Source organism: Lepidochelys kempii, chromosome 1 (genome assembly GCF_965140285.1).
Source record: "Lepidochelys kempii isolate rLepKem1 chromosome 1, rLepKem1.hap1, whole genome shotgun sequence".
NCBI lineage: Eukaryota > Metazoa > Chordata > Testudines > Cheloniidae > Lepidochelys > Lepidochelys kempii.
The window spans coordinates 263,897,837-263,912,410 of record NC_136380.1 but is presented as its reverse complement, the minus strand read 5'-3'; positions in this window follow the sequence as shown (position 1 = coordinate 263,912,410).

Sequence of the window (14,574 nt, the reverse complement as noted above, 5' to 3'; positions counted from 1 at the left end):
AATTAATAATACCAGGTTTAGCATCCAAGGTGTTTATCTTCAGAGGTGGAGGTTAATGCAAAATATCATTGGTATATTGTATAAAAGTTCTTTAAAATGGCTTTTCTGTAAATTATGTGGCATATTCAGGATACACAAATGTGCTCTGTGTGGGGTTTGGACGTCGTTTAGGATGGCAAACATAATCCAGGTTTTGCCACTCCTGAGCAATGTAGCCATCCCAAGCTCAAGCTTGGCCAATAAAACATTTTAGAGAGAGAGAGAGAATATACCACAGTGTGGTGAGCTAAAATGGTTTTACAGCCTATAATCTGACTTCACCCACCATTAAAATGCAGCCACCCCTTTTCTTGAAATGTGCTATCTAGTCAGCATGGCAGAGCAATGTTACACAACAATTGTTAGGACAGGAAGGGAAGAACAACTTCTCTAGTTGAAACTGCAAAGGGAATTTAAGTAGGCAGAAAGTCATTACTCAGGTTGGAATTCAGCCAGGACACAAGAGCTAATACACTTAAAAATGCCATGGGATCTTCACTTTACACTGTTTTTTTATACAGATTACATCTGAGACAAATATTAATAGAAAATTATATGGAGGTGTGGACAAAGTACAGCTCAGTGATTGCAGATACTTCTATACAATATTTCGAAATACGTCAAGTACACAAAACAGCTTATCCTTCATCTAACAAATGTAACTATGAATAGGCTGTCATTAGAACAGTACACAAGGTAACTAGCTAATCTTGTAGGCTGGAAAACAGTTACCCAGATGGAACTGAGGACAGAGTGAGGCCTGCTAACTGGAATTCCGTTAGCCATTCTTGTTGGTAACGTAGGGGGAGCTATACAGTCCAGCTCATTTCCCCATAGCTGTGTCAGCTGCTGAGGCAGCAACAGGCAGAAGGGGAACTCCAATGAGCTCTACCCACCCCCCAGCCAGAGGCAGCAGCAGGAAGGGAAGTCCCAACATCCCCTTGCTTCATCCAGAGAGAGACACAGGAGGAAAAACCGTGGAGACCTCTCTCCGGGCTAGGAGGAAGATTCTTACTGGTGCAGGAAGCCTCCCCTGCTCTGCACACATAGCTGAGTGCACAGTGCTTGCTATCAGGATACCATCTTAGGGGGAACCTTGCTAGGAAATTAGTTCATTGCTGACTCAGGAAGAAGCACATCACCTATTCAACTGCCAACATCACTTCCTACAGCACCTCAGAAGTATTGCATCCAAATGCTTTCTAGGCCCTTCCCTGCTTAGCCTGTGAGATGGGGTGGGATCTGAGTTACCCAGGAAAGAATTTTCTGAAGTATCTGGCAGGTGAATCTTGCCCATATGCTCAGGGTTTAGCTGATCGCCATATTTGGGGTCAGGAAGGAATTTTCCTCCAGGGCAGATTGGAAGAGGCCCTGGAGGTTTTTCGCCTTCTACTGTAGCATGGGGCACGGATCACTTGCTGGAGGATTCTCTGCTCCTTGAAGTCTTTAAACCACGATTTGAGGACTTCAATAGCTCAGACATAAGTGAGAGGTTTTTCGCAGGAGTGGGTGGGTGAAATTCTATGGCCTACGTTGTGCAGGAGGTCAGACTAGATGATCATAATGGTCCCTTCTGACCTTAGTATCTATGAATCTATGATTGAGGTCACAGTCCCAGGTAGCATGTCTTCAAATTCCATATTCCTAATCATAACCCTAATTCCATTGCTAACCTCACTTCTGAATCAAATCTAGCCCTGACCCATCCCTAATCATAAGCCTGATTTTGGTGCTAACCATAACCTAATGCCCCACTACAGTGTTTTCCAAACTTGGGACGCCACTTGTTCAGGGAAAGCCCCTGGTGGGCCGGGCTGGTTTATTTACCTGCCGCGTCCGCAGGTTCAGCCGATCGCGGCTCCCACTGGCCGCGGTTCACCGCTGCAGGCCAATGGGGGCTGCGGGAAGTGGCGGCCAGTACGTCCCTCAGCCCGTGCCACTTCCTGCAGCCCCATTGGCCTACAGCGGTGAACCGCGGCCAGTGGGAGCCGCAATCAGCCGAACCTGCAGACACGGCAGGTAAACAAACCGGCCCGGCCTGCCAGGGGCTTTCCAAGCCAACAAGCGGCGTCCCAAGTTTGGGAAACACTGCCCTACTACAACACTAACTATAGTCACCCTCCTGAGCACTATGCTAAGCATAAACTTAACTCTAATATTAACCCTTTGCTAATCCTGAATATAACCTTAACTGAACCATGCTTAACTTCTTAACTTAGTCTGTACTATGGCAGACAATGAATACAAAGACAACACTCATGCTTCAGGGCATAAGCAGATCACCAGTGGGATCAGGAAGAAATTCACCTCACCACTGGTATAGTACAGTACAGTTAGATGCATTATAGGTGTTTACACCCGCCTCTGAAGTATCTGGCATTACATATAACAGGTGAGAGGATGCTGGATTAGCTGGGCCATTGGTTTGTTCAAATAGGGTAAAAGGTGGGATACCATACTAGACAAGCCACTGAGCTGTTTTGGAAAGGGAACTCCTATATTCTTACACCAAAGAAGAGTTTTATTTCTATGTTTACATGGTGGAGAAAAATACTTCAGTATATTTAATCTTTTACACTAGCTGTTCCCTAAATGAACTGTGAGAGTGGAGGAGAACTCTGGGAAGGAAGGGGTGGGACTAATGGGAGCCTTATCTCAACACACTAACTTGTCAGTTCTGAGAACTGAAGTTCAGATCTGGTTTAAGTCATATGTCATGTTAGGTGGCTTTAAGCAGACACCCAGGATTGAAATAGTAGGGGGATGCAAGTCAGGATTGTGATCCATTCGCAAAGTTGTGTGACAGTCCTGTGACCAAAGAATCCCTTAATACCAACTGACAATGGGGTTACAGGAATATCTTGATTCTGGTATGTACATTCTGGTTCAATAAAGAATGTCATGTGAGGACTTAAATGAAAGCCAGGGTAACACTTGTTACTAATATTGTTGTGAAATGTATGTAGAGATACAATGTAATACTCCTGGGGAGACTCTGCACATGCAGAATTCATGTCCCCTGCAGATTTTTTTTTCCCTGCAGAAAATACATTATGCTGGATGCAGTTACATCTTTTGCCCCCAAGGGGCTGGTTTGGCACCAGAAGAGAGGGCAGCCAGTTCAGGGGCTGGAGCAGCCAGCTGTGGATAGGGAGGGGGCAGAGACTGCATTCCTCACAGCACCCTACCCACAGGGCCAGGTGAGGAGGCAGAGGATGGTGGGGGGACAGAGCAGGGCACATAGGGCTGCTGGGGGGTCACACTGATGGGTTCGAAGGGCTAGTGGGGGGGCAGACTGGGATGGGGGCACAGGAGCTAGTGGGATGACAGCATTGAGCCAGGGGCTGAATGGGAGGGGAGTGCAGGCCACATGGGGACAGGGGCAGATGGGCCTGACTGAATGGGAGAGGCTAGAGGTCAGTCACGATCTGCATGGGGGAGGCTCCCCAACTCCCTAAAAATCCCTCCCCCCCAAAAAAACTGTTCCATACTTCTCCCACCCACACCCAACAAACGTCCTGGTTCACTCCCAGGCTCCTTCCCAGCTATTACGTTCCTCTCCCTCAGCTGCTCCATTACCCCTGACTCCCCCAAGCCTTTCCACTGCTTCTGAGGGGTGCAAGAAATACAGTTCTGTATTGTAATTTAAATGAATTATTACTCACAGTTCTGTGTTAATATGCCTAATAAGGAATCTATTTGTCAGAAACATTTCCTGAATCTTTTTTGTTATCTGTATTGTTACAGACATACTTGCTGAGAGGTATTTTGAAATAAATTACCAACATAATGGAAAATGGCAAGATTATATTGTGTTATTTTTGACAATAAAATATGCAGTATTTTGCAGAATTCTAAAATGTTGTGTAGCAAATATTTAATTTTTTGGTGCAAAATTTTTAATTTTTTGGCACAAAATTCCCCCAGAAGTAATGTAAGGAGTTATGTGTGTATGATGAAAATGCATTCTCAGATTCTGTATCAAGGTATGAATGACCTGCTGAGGGGGAAAAACGAGTCCTGTCAGACCAGATGTTAATTCACCTATCTCTGTCAAGATGTAAATTAATCATTGTAAGGTAACACAGTGGACACAATTTACATACAAAGCCAAAGAAGAGATGTGAAGTAGCACACAGGAAAAATAAGCCACAGGTGGTTACCCTATATCTGAGAACAGACAAGGAACTTTTGGGGAGAGTATAAATAGAAGGCAAACACCCCCCCCCCCATCCTGCATCTAGGAAGTAAATGGGCAGTGTATTTACATTCATGAAAACGGGATCTCAACCAACCTTGGTTGAAATTGTTGCACAAGAAACTTCTTTAGACAGGAAGTTAACCTGTTAATTAACATTCGTCTCTAGAAAGTATGTTATGATTTTGTTTTATATGGAGCCTTTTGTTTCCAATATCCTGACTTACTATCACTTGAACCTTTGGTAATATATAGAGAAAACAAAAATAAGTTTATTGAAATGCTATTATATTAAGCAAAGTGCTGGATCAGAGCTGAATCTTACAAGCTGCTGTGTATATTGTTCCTTTCGGGACAGAACAGCATACCTGATATTTCATAGAGTAGCCAGTGACAGGGGCTGGACATTACAGGGGGACACTTGAAAGGGGATTGTGGATTGGGGTGCACCTGTTGTTAACCTGCAAGGCACAGTAAGGGCTAGCATAGCCCAGAGAAGAGTACTTGGGTGGCTAGAAGACTGGCGGTGTCAGGGAGCTGGCACCTAGCTAAGCACAGGCAAGACTCCCTCATGCTGGAGGAAGGGGGTGACAAGATAATTTTCAGCCTGAAGTACCCTGACAACTGTCAGAGGCCCAAACCCAGAGTAGCAAGAGGTGTAGGTCAGGATTAGCAGGACAGCGTGGGTTCCAGTTCTGGCCATGCTGTGGGTAAGGACTGAAATAGCAGGGTTACTATCAGGAGATCTCTGCTCAGATGCTTTCTCCCCCTCTGTCAGAAAGGGCGGGGGGCGGGGGGGAGGGATTGATGCTGGGTCTCCTACATTCCAGATGAGCGCTGTAACCACTGAACTAAGAGATATAAAGTGGGCAACACCTCCTCCTCCTTCTCCTCCAGCTGCTTTGTGTGTAGCAAGGCAGACACCTAACTGATTCTTAGAAGAAAAGCCATAGGCCCCTAAGCTGCCAGATTCCAGGAGAGGGGTTCCCAGCAATGGACTGCTAGCCCAGACTTAGGTACCTCTCTCTGCGAGAGAGGCAGGGCTTAGGAAACACCCCTCTCGTCTGCATCGCCCTTTGGCTAGTTAAGATGGTTCTCTGCCTAACATGTTGATTTTGTGGATGACGTTTGTAGGCACTTCCCTTCCACATTCATTGTGTAGGGAGCCTGGGCCTCTAAATCGGCTTTGTGGATCGCAGTGTTGTTCCAGTGATTTTCTAGGTGCCTAGAAGTTTGGGACGGTGATGCTGAGCATTGCAATATCTAAGTCTCTCCATAGAGCTGGGCTTCTGTGCTTTTTGTCAGGCTGGCCCCGCTGCCTGGAACATCCTTCCATACCCCTGTACCACACATCTCTCTTCACACCTCCTTTAAATCTCTCCTCTGCTCTCTTTATTCACCCAGCCCCTGCTTTGCAGACCTCCACCCCAGACTTCACTCTCGGCACTGCCCTGGACATTTGTAAGTATTAAAAACCTGCACGCTGTATGTAACAAAAAGCACATCCCGTGCATTTTCACAGCTCAAGCCCTTGTCCTCCCCTATCCTGGCCCCAACTCCTTTGTTCACTGTCATCCCTTATGCTGTTATTATTAATTATTTTTATTACAGTAGTGCCCAGTAGCCTCAATCAGAATTAGAACCCCATTGTGCTGGGCACTTTCCAAGCAAGGATGAAGAGACAGTCCCAGCCCCAGAAAGTGCTGTGTTTCATTTAGATAATAAGCTATTCAGAGCAAGCCCTGGACATTTATTATTTGTTTGTACACTTTGGATGTTGATAAATGAAATTAATAATGATAAAGAGTAATATTAATACATTCAGAAAGTGAAGGCCCAGAGGCTACTGATATCTGAGAGTGAATAAACAAACCTGCCACCCCGTGATTTGTGCAAGATCCATTCAGGACAGGAATGAAAATAATTCACTCTGGAAAGTCCGAAGGGAGAAAATTGCTGCAATTTAGATTATTTTAACCATATTTGAAACCCAGTTACATTCTGACCGTGTTACACAAATTTCTCTCTGCAATAATAATAAAACATTTCTACATGTCCTATGAGTTTAGTTCTTCTCTTCCCCTCCATCACTCTTTCTTTCTCAGTCTTTTTCCCACCAATTAATTTTTCTAACATTCAACTTTTCTGAATTTCCCCTCTCTATTTCTCTCCCCCAAGTCTGGCTTTCTCTTTAGCTTTCAGTTTTGTTTCCCTTAGTATTTTCTCTTTTATTGTGGAATGTATTATGGACCTGAGCCAAAGCCCACTGAGGTCAACTGGCGTCTTTTCACTAACTTAAATTATTTTTGATTTGGGCCCTATAGTCACTTTTTTGTTCCTTTTCTTTCAGCCATTTCCTTCCCCATTAAGTTACATACAGCCTTGAGCCACAAAGTTTGGATCCAGATCCAAATGTCCTCATAGTCTGAAGGAGGTCCAGAGCCATCTGTAGTAAACAGCGTTCCCTTCTCCCCCATCTTTAAAGGCCATACTGCCTGTGACCTTTGGACAGGTGTGTAGTGTGGGGGTGGGAAGAGTGCCAGGAGCATTTTCATGCCCTGCTGAGAAGATCTCCCATGGTGAACCCCATGTGGGGACTTCTGTTTCACACACAGTCTCATATTGATAGTAGACCATTGTAACAGCCAAATCTACCTCTCCTCTCCCCAAATATATATATTTTGTGCATAGGTAAATGGATGCTATCTGATCTGACTACAGTATCTATGGTTCTGGAGAGACCAGCACTGTATACTTCTTCGCAATTAGAAATGAAAATTCTCTATTTAATGATCCTGACCTCCTTCTGGCCCTTTCAGAATTGTTCTATGCCAAATATTCTTCAGCAAGCTGTACAGTTTGGAATGACTCAAGCAATGGGGTTTCTACCATTTGGAGACAGTTCCACAGTCTAGCAGAGATCACTCTTAGGAAATGTTTCCTGACATTCAGCCTTTGCTCAGTGTTATCCAGTGACTTTAATTATACCCCTGTGGTCCAGCCTAAATAATTCCTCCCTCTGCTCCTTGCTGTTTCCACCCTTACAGTATTTGTAGGTGGTTAATCAGATCACCTCCTTAGTCATCATCTGGTCACAGTATGTGCTTAGTTCTTTGAATCGTTCCTTTGGCCCGTCGCAGGACAAACCAGAGACAGTCAAGGTAAGAACCAAACTACTGAGAGTGGGGGTATTGGTGACTTTGTTCTACGAGCTGACACATGTAAGCTGAGCTGCCAGAGTGAGCTTAACACACACATATGCCATTACGTGAGACAGCAGGTCAGTATGGCACTGGCCAGTGCCAACATGTAAATGCCAAGACACAGAGGCTTGGCAGAGTCTTCAGTTCTGACCTGCAGAGCCAGACTGGAGCCCTCACTATGTGCCAGGATCTATCCTGTTGGACAGATTTGCAGCTATGAGACAGCTCCTCATTGCCAAAGAGATTGAATGATCCTCCCCACCTGGAGGGCTCGGTTACAGCAGCTGTCACTCCATGTATGTGCCATTTGAAACAAGGTGTTCAGAGCTCGCAAGATGGAAATGGGTTTTCATACACTGATTCCTGGATCTCCCAAACTGCAGAAGTCAGACCCTCATCCTCCGCCAATCTCAGAGTGGAAATCAGATTTAGGGCTAGATGCTCTGAGCCAACTGAGCAATTGTGTGCATGTGTGAACACTCTCGATAGGCTTGAACCTGGGTTACGTCAATTTAGCTTAATGAAGAGGAAAAACAATGTAAGCCAGGTTTAACACAATGCAAGAGTGTCAGCACGCATAATTACACCAGTCTGCTAACCAGTGTAACATCACACCTTTACTTAAACTGGTGCAATTTCTGTGTGGAGTCCAGGCCTCACTCTTTCAGTTTTCATTCCACACAGATAAATAATGTGTCAGCTGAAGAACATTTATATAAAGAAACTCATCTTCTTAAAAAAAGTATTTACATTCTGGTTTTAGCCCTAATCAAAGACACAATTTGAACCAAACTGAAAGTTAATCTGAAATTTTCAAAGTGACCTTTGGGATTTAGACACACCATTTCAATTAATAGCAATGGGGGCTGTGCATCTAAATCCCTTAGGTGGCATTGAATACCTCTTACCAAGTGTTTCTCTTTGTATTTTCCATCCACGTTTGTTTTTCCATATTGAGTGAAGTTTTTTGATGTAGTCTTTGCCCATTCTGCTCTTTCTGTGCTTTGGTAGATTGTTGTAAGTTTATGAAAAAATAAACTAAATGTCCTTATAAAAAAAAGTTAGAGATTGGAAGGAATGTCCCCAGTCACTGAATCTCTCCCACTCTGTACCTAGTACTTCTTCATTACCTGCACAATGCCCCTGAGGGGGAATATAGAGAAGTCAATCTTCAGGTAGCATTATTTTCTCTAGTCACTTGGAGAACCAGCTGTCATCAGTCACCACAGTGCTGAAATCCCAAGGGCTGATGTAGAAAAAGCCACATAAAGGGACACTGCCAAGCTATATAGACCCAAAATATACATCTTGTAAAAGAAAAAGAAAAAAGGGTTCATAGAATATAATATGAACAGGAAAGTTTTTGTAATTTTTTTTTAATGGAAACAGTCAGAATGTTGCCCCCCATGCAGTGTTGTGAACCCAGAAAGGAACCAACCCCTGGGAAGGGTCCTCAGGGGAAGAGGTTATTTGCCTATACCCCCTTCAACGACAGCAGGCAATGGAAAAGTCTCTGCACTAAGGCTGCTGCCTGTGACCCCAGTTCAGAAAAGCACTTAAGCACACACTTAACCTTAAGCATTTACTTCAGTGGGTCTTAGCCATGTGCTTCAAGGTTGTGGAATCTCTGTTACCAGAGGGTTTTAAGAACAGGTTAGACAAACACTTGTCAGAGATGATCTAGGTATATTTATGATTCTAAGATAAGCACATGCTTAGGTGCTTTGATGAATAACGGATGGACCACTGAATCCCAGCCTGCATGAACAGTCCTTGCCCAGTGTGTGTGTCAGAGATATCAAGGAAGGATGTTACAGATGGCAGGCACTGTAAAGGAGAAGGTTCTTGTGCCAGCAGTGCCAAGACTGTGGGGAAGCACAAAGAAACAGCAAAGTAGCAGAAGTGGGAAGGGAAATACCGAGAGGTCAAGTCCATGAGATAGGCCAGGGCAGAGCCATTGACTTCTGTTCAAACAAGGGGACAAGATTAAAGTAGGGGCAAAATATTCAAGAGTGCCCATGTGACCTGGGAATCTACATCCCACTGAAATTCACTGGGACTTAGGCACCTAAGGGTATGTCTACAGTGCAATTAAAAACCCATGGCTCGCCCATGCCAGCTATTTCAGGCTCCCATGGCTTGGGCTGTCAGGCTGTGTAGTTGCAGTGTAGACTTCCTGATTTGGTTCTGCAGCCTGAGCTCTGGATCTCAAACTGATTTCTATAGACAAGGCAGCAGACAGCAGCATTTTACACATACTGGAGTCCAAAGCAATGTGGCTCAGACGGATCATTTGGGAAGGGTGGATGACTATTCAGCAGAGGCTTGCCGTCAGTACCCTACTTTAAAATTGCCTGCCCTTGTCAACAACGGCCCTTTTTCCTTTCCTTGTCCCTGTTTCACTTCACTCTGATCTCTCGTAAAGTACGCCTTTGAATTATTACTGTCATTGCTTTAAGAACAAAAAACAAGCTGCCCAATAGTGACTAGTGATTGGGGGAGGCCAATCTGAGATGCCTTACAGGAGGCTGATTGAAGATGCCTCAAGTTGGGCACCCTAAGAACAGAAGCATCCAAATCCCTCATCCCTTTGGAAAACCTTGGCTCTTCTGATAAATATCAAAGCCATGGGAGATACTAATGCAGAAGGGGGTGGGGGGGTTGTAAATAAAAAAATCATAAAATAAAATAAAAAAAATTCCCAGATACTATACACTAGAGTCCCACTCCATCTCCCACTAAAGTTAATAGAGTCTTCCCTTGACTACCCTGGGATTTGGATCAGCCCTAGATTGGAAGGAATTAGGAAAAGGAAGCTCAGAGAACAGGGGCTTCTAGCTTCAGGAGGATCACTTATCCCTTCTCTCCCTCGCCCCTCTTCTCTCTGCTATTGTCTCTCTGTTTCTTCCTCTCCATCTCCCTTTCCCCCATTTGTCTCTCCCTCTGTCTCTCTTCCCTCCTTCTTTTGGTTCACTCTTGCCCACTGGCTTTTTCTTCTCCCTCTCGCAACTCTCCCCTTCCCTCTCTGCCCCCCCTCCCCCCAACCCAGTTTCTCTTTCAGTTTAATGACCAGTAAGGAGTCAGTCATCAAGCCATTGGATTCAATATGTTTTCACAGTACATTAGTGCTGTGCACCAGACCATGCTGTGCCTGTGATTGTACGACAAGTCAGGGCCAATTCATCTTACTGAGACTTTCCATCGGTGACGGCCAGAAAGCTTTGCCAGCTTTAGGAACAAGGCACGGCATCTCCTGACCTCTCACACGGCTCAGCACTAGATCATATTCATTAGCAGTAGAGATGGAGACTTAAGACACACACAGCCAGTTGTGACCAGCTTTAGTCATTGGCTACAAACGCTTCAAAGGCAACAATGGAAGGAGCCAACCTGGCTCAAAATGATGGGCCAGATTTGGCTGTGCTTAATGCCACCTTCATCCATTTTCACCAGACTTTCTCACACTCTCCTTTCCCCACAGCAAAACTGAGGTGCCTGACAAACTCAGTCACCGCCTCCACTTCAATCATCTTCCCCAGCAATTTACCGAGCGGCTCCTTCCCTTCCAACACATACGAAGATGTGCAACCACATCAGCTCTCTCCCTCAGGCTCTGCCCCTGGCGTCCCCACTCAATACAGTTCAAACTTCTTGGGCCTGATTCCCATTTACACCATGGCCGCTTTACTTTGTGTTAGCAGCATAAGAGCCTTAAAAGTAAGAGTAAAAGAGAACAAATAAAAGTAAAAATAAATACTATTTACTCCCATTTTAAGGGGCTTTTACACTGCCAGAACAGTGTAAAGGGAACCTTAGTGTAGATGAGAATCATGAGCCTTGTTTTCAAAGCCCTCCAGAACGTGCCTCAGCCTGCCACATGGCCTTCTCTCTCCTTGGTGACCAGGTGTCCAGCTTTTGACCGGAACACCTGATCGAAAAGGGATCCTGGCGGCTCCAGTCAGCACTGTTGACCGGGCCATTGACTTTCCAGTTGATGACGGTGCCGCACAGTGGGGCTGGCAGGCTCACCATGCAGCTCCCGGGAAGCAGTTGGCATGTCCATCTCCTAGGCTTAGGGCCAGGTGACAAGAGGGGTCCACGTGCCACCCCAGCCTCCACCCACAGGTGCAGCTCCCATTGGCCAGGCAGAGCAGGGGACGAACTAGTGGCTGTTGGGGGTTGTGGCATGCACCTCTCCCGCTGCTGCTGGCCCTCTTCTCCTCCTCATGCTCTTCCTGTGGCTGGGCTTGTGCGGCAGCACGTGTCCTGTGGCGGACCGCAGTCTGTTGCCCCATCACCGTCACCCAGGAATTTGAGATATGTATCCTCGTCTCTGAGTGCTGGGAATGGGGCTGCAACCCCATACCCCTCACTGCATCCCTCCCTGTCCCAACCCCCCCGAACCTCATCCCCCTCACTGCATCCCTCCCTATCCCAACTCCCCCATACCTCACAACCTCCCCATCCCATCCCGCCCTGTCTCCCACACCTACCCATCCCAGTCCTGTACCACTTACAGTGCTCTCCCACTCATCCTCTCCACCTCCCAGACCCACCAGCCCCCTGTCCCTCACCCCCCACAGCCCTGCACCCCATTCACCTCCATACACTGCTGCACTCCCATTATGTCCCTATACACCCCTGTGCCCCCCACATCCTCATGCACCTGTAGCCTTCTGCTTCCTCCTGCATCCCCATCCACCCCACATACCCCCCCACCTTCTCTCTCCTTCACTGCCCCCTTCCACCCCGACCCTGCTCTTGTCCTCTTTCCCTCCCAGTCCTCTCTTGTCCACGCCCCCTCCCCCCAATCTATTTCCCTCCAGCCCACTCTCCTCCCTTCCTGGCTGGGTGTCTCTGTGTAGGCAAGTGTGTGCATGCATGCATTGTATGCGTGTAAGAGACTGTGTCTTTGTGTAGGGAGGTGCATGTGTGTATACCTGTGTGAATAAAATTTGCAGCCTAACTCTGATTTTTATTCCTTTTGCTGGCTTGCGCACAAAAAAATTGACGACATCAAATATATGTGTATTCATTTCATAACAAGTTTTTAAAAGAGACGGGAACTCTAAAAGAAACATATTATTTCTTAAAAAGTGAATGTTGTTGATTAGTAATTGCAGAAGAGCCAAAGCATCAGACATTTCTCCCCACCTTTGTCTAGCTTTATTATAAACTTTGTTGCAGACTCTTTTTATGTTTATGTCCAGTACCTGCCACTCTGGAGCTCTGACCTTAGTTGGGGTCTCTAGGCACAAAACAACAATTATAATCATAAATAATGTGGAAGTATGTGTGTTAATGCATGCTAGATGTGTACACATGAATACATGTGTGTATCTGCATGTAGGTGTGGGAATCAGATGGATTTGTATTTGGGCTTCAGCAGTGTGCCTTTAATGGACCCATTGCAGCTGTGATAATGTGTGGCCCTAATTCTTCACATAAAATTACAATAACTTTAGTGAACAAAAAACATGGAGCTGGTTCCAAAAAATGGGAAGAGGGGAGGGAAAGAATCATGAAAACCTTTGTGAAATTTCTTTTATTTTTTTTATTACCCTTTTTGACTATTTTGCTGCCAGCTCTAGCATCCTGTAACAATTAAAACTGAAATTAGCATAATACATCTGTCAAAACAATAAATATGCCTGTTTGGGCCTTGCATTGAAAATAAGCACGTGAGCAAGGGTGGGGGAGAGCAAGCAATGGAGGGAGGGGGGATGGGACCTCAGGAAGGGGCGGGGCAAGGGTGTTTGGGTTTCTGGAATTAGAAAGTTGGCAACCCTAATCTCTCCCTTCTCCACTACCCACAGCCACCACTTAGCTAACCTTGGCATCCTTTTTGTCTGTTCATTCTCTGCCTCAGTGACTCCTCATCCCATTTGAAATCTTGGCTGAATTACGAATTTTCCTTCCTACTTTCATTGTGTTGGCTTTGTGGTTTTGTTTTTAGTTTTGTTTTTTTAAATGCTTGAAAGCATTTTGAGTACAGTTTGGCTAGAAGGGACCATATCAAATGTAACCCCAACTTCAGCACCCAGAATTAGTGGATACTATTTGAAAGCCAAAGTGGTGCCCCTTCTGAGCATTTTCCAAATCTGTAAAAAAGAGATAAAACTGCACTGCTTCATAGATTTGGGAGGCTTAATCATTTATTGTTAGTGAAGCATTTTTTTGGTCATCAGATTATAAAAGCTGTAGAAGTTCATGGTATATTATCTATTGTCTTCCATTGCACTTTCCCCAAGGCAATAATATTCTTCCTGTGAGATAACACCCAGTATTACACACAGTATCCTAGATAGGATCTAACAAGATCTTTTTTATATATAAAGTCTCCAGAGCAGTAAATCCTAGTTTAATTGGGGGTAGGGAGAAAGGTGTTGATTTAATTCCACAAATGGTTATTGGTTTCAAAGGAAAATCCCCTCATAACCAATACTGACACAGCCATACCTGTTTGGACTGTGATACTGTCATACCTCACAGGCTAAACAGTGTGATGACTGGTCTGTACTTGAATGGGAGACCGCCATAGAAACCCAAGGTGCTTCAAGGAGTGATGGCAATAGAGTAGTTAGTATTGAATCACTGCTCTGATGTGGTGTTAAGAGTTGCTCTGCTTCAAGGATTCCACGTTCTGATACCCTGGCCATAAAAGTCAGAGATCCAATTACAATTATTGTCAAGAAAAAGGTAATTTCCTCCCAGATTTCCCTTGCAGTTTCAATTAGAGATTATATTCACTTCCTGGACCAAATTATCATATAGCGTGTGTGTGTCCTGTTAAAAAGCTGGTATGTTCCCGTCCAGAAGTAGACACATTTTATACATACTCACACACACCCCTCCAGAAGCAAATGCATTTCACTGGTAGATGCATTTTATACATACACACACTTCAGACCAGATCAGCAGCTGGTGTGGATGAACATAGCTCCATCTACTTCCATGAAGCTTTGTTGATTTACATAAGCTGAGGATCTGGCCCATGATATTTCAAGTGCTTTAGGACCCTGTGGAACAAAAAGTTCTATAGAAATTAAATTAATAGCATTGTTGTTGAACGTAAGGAATTTCTGTCAAGGCTGATCGGTCCCCACCCAAGGCAAACCGCACAATTTTCTGGTT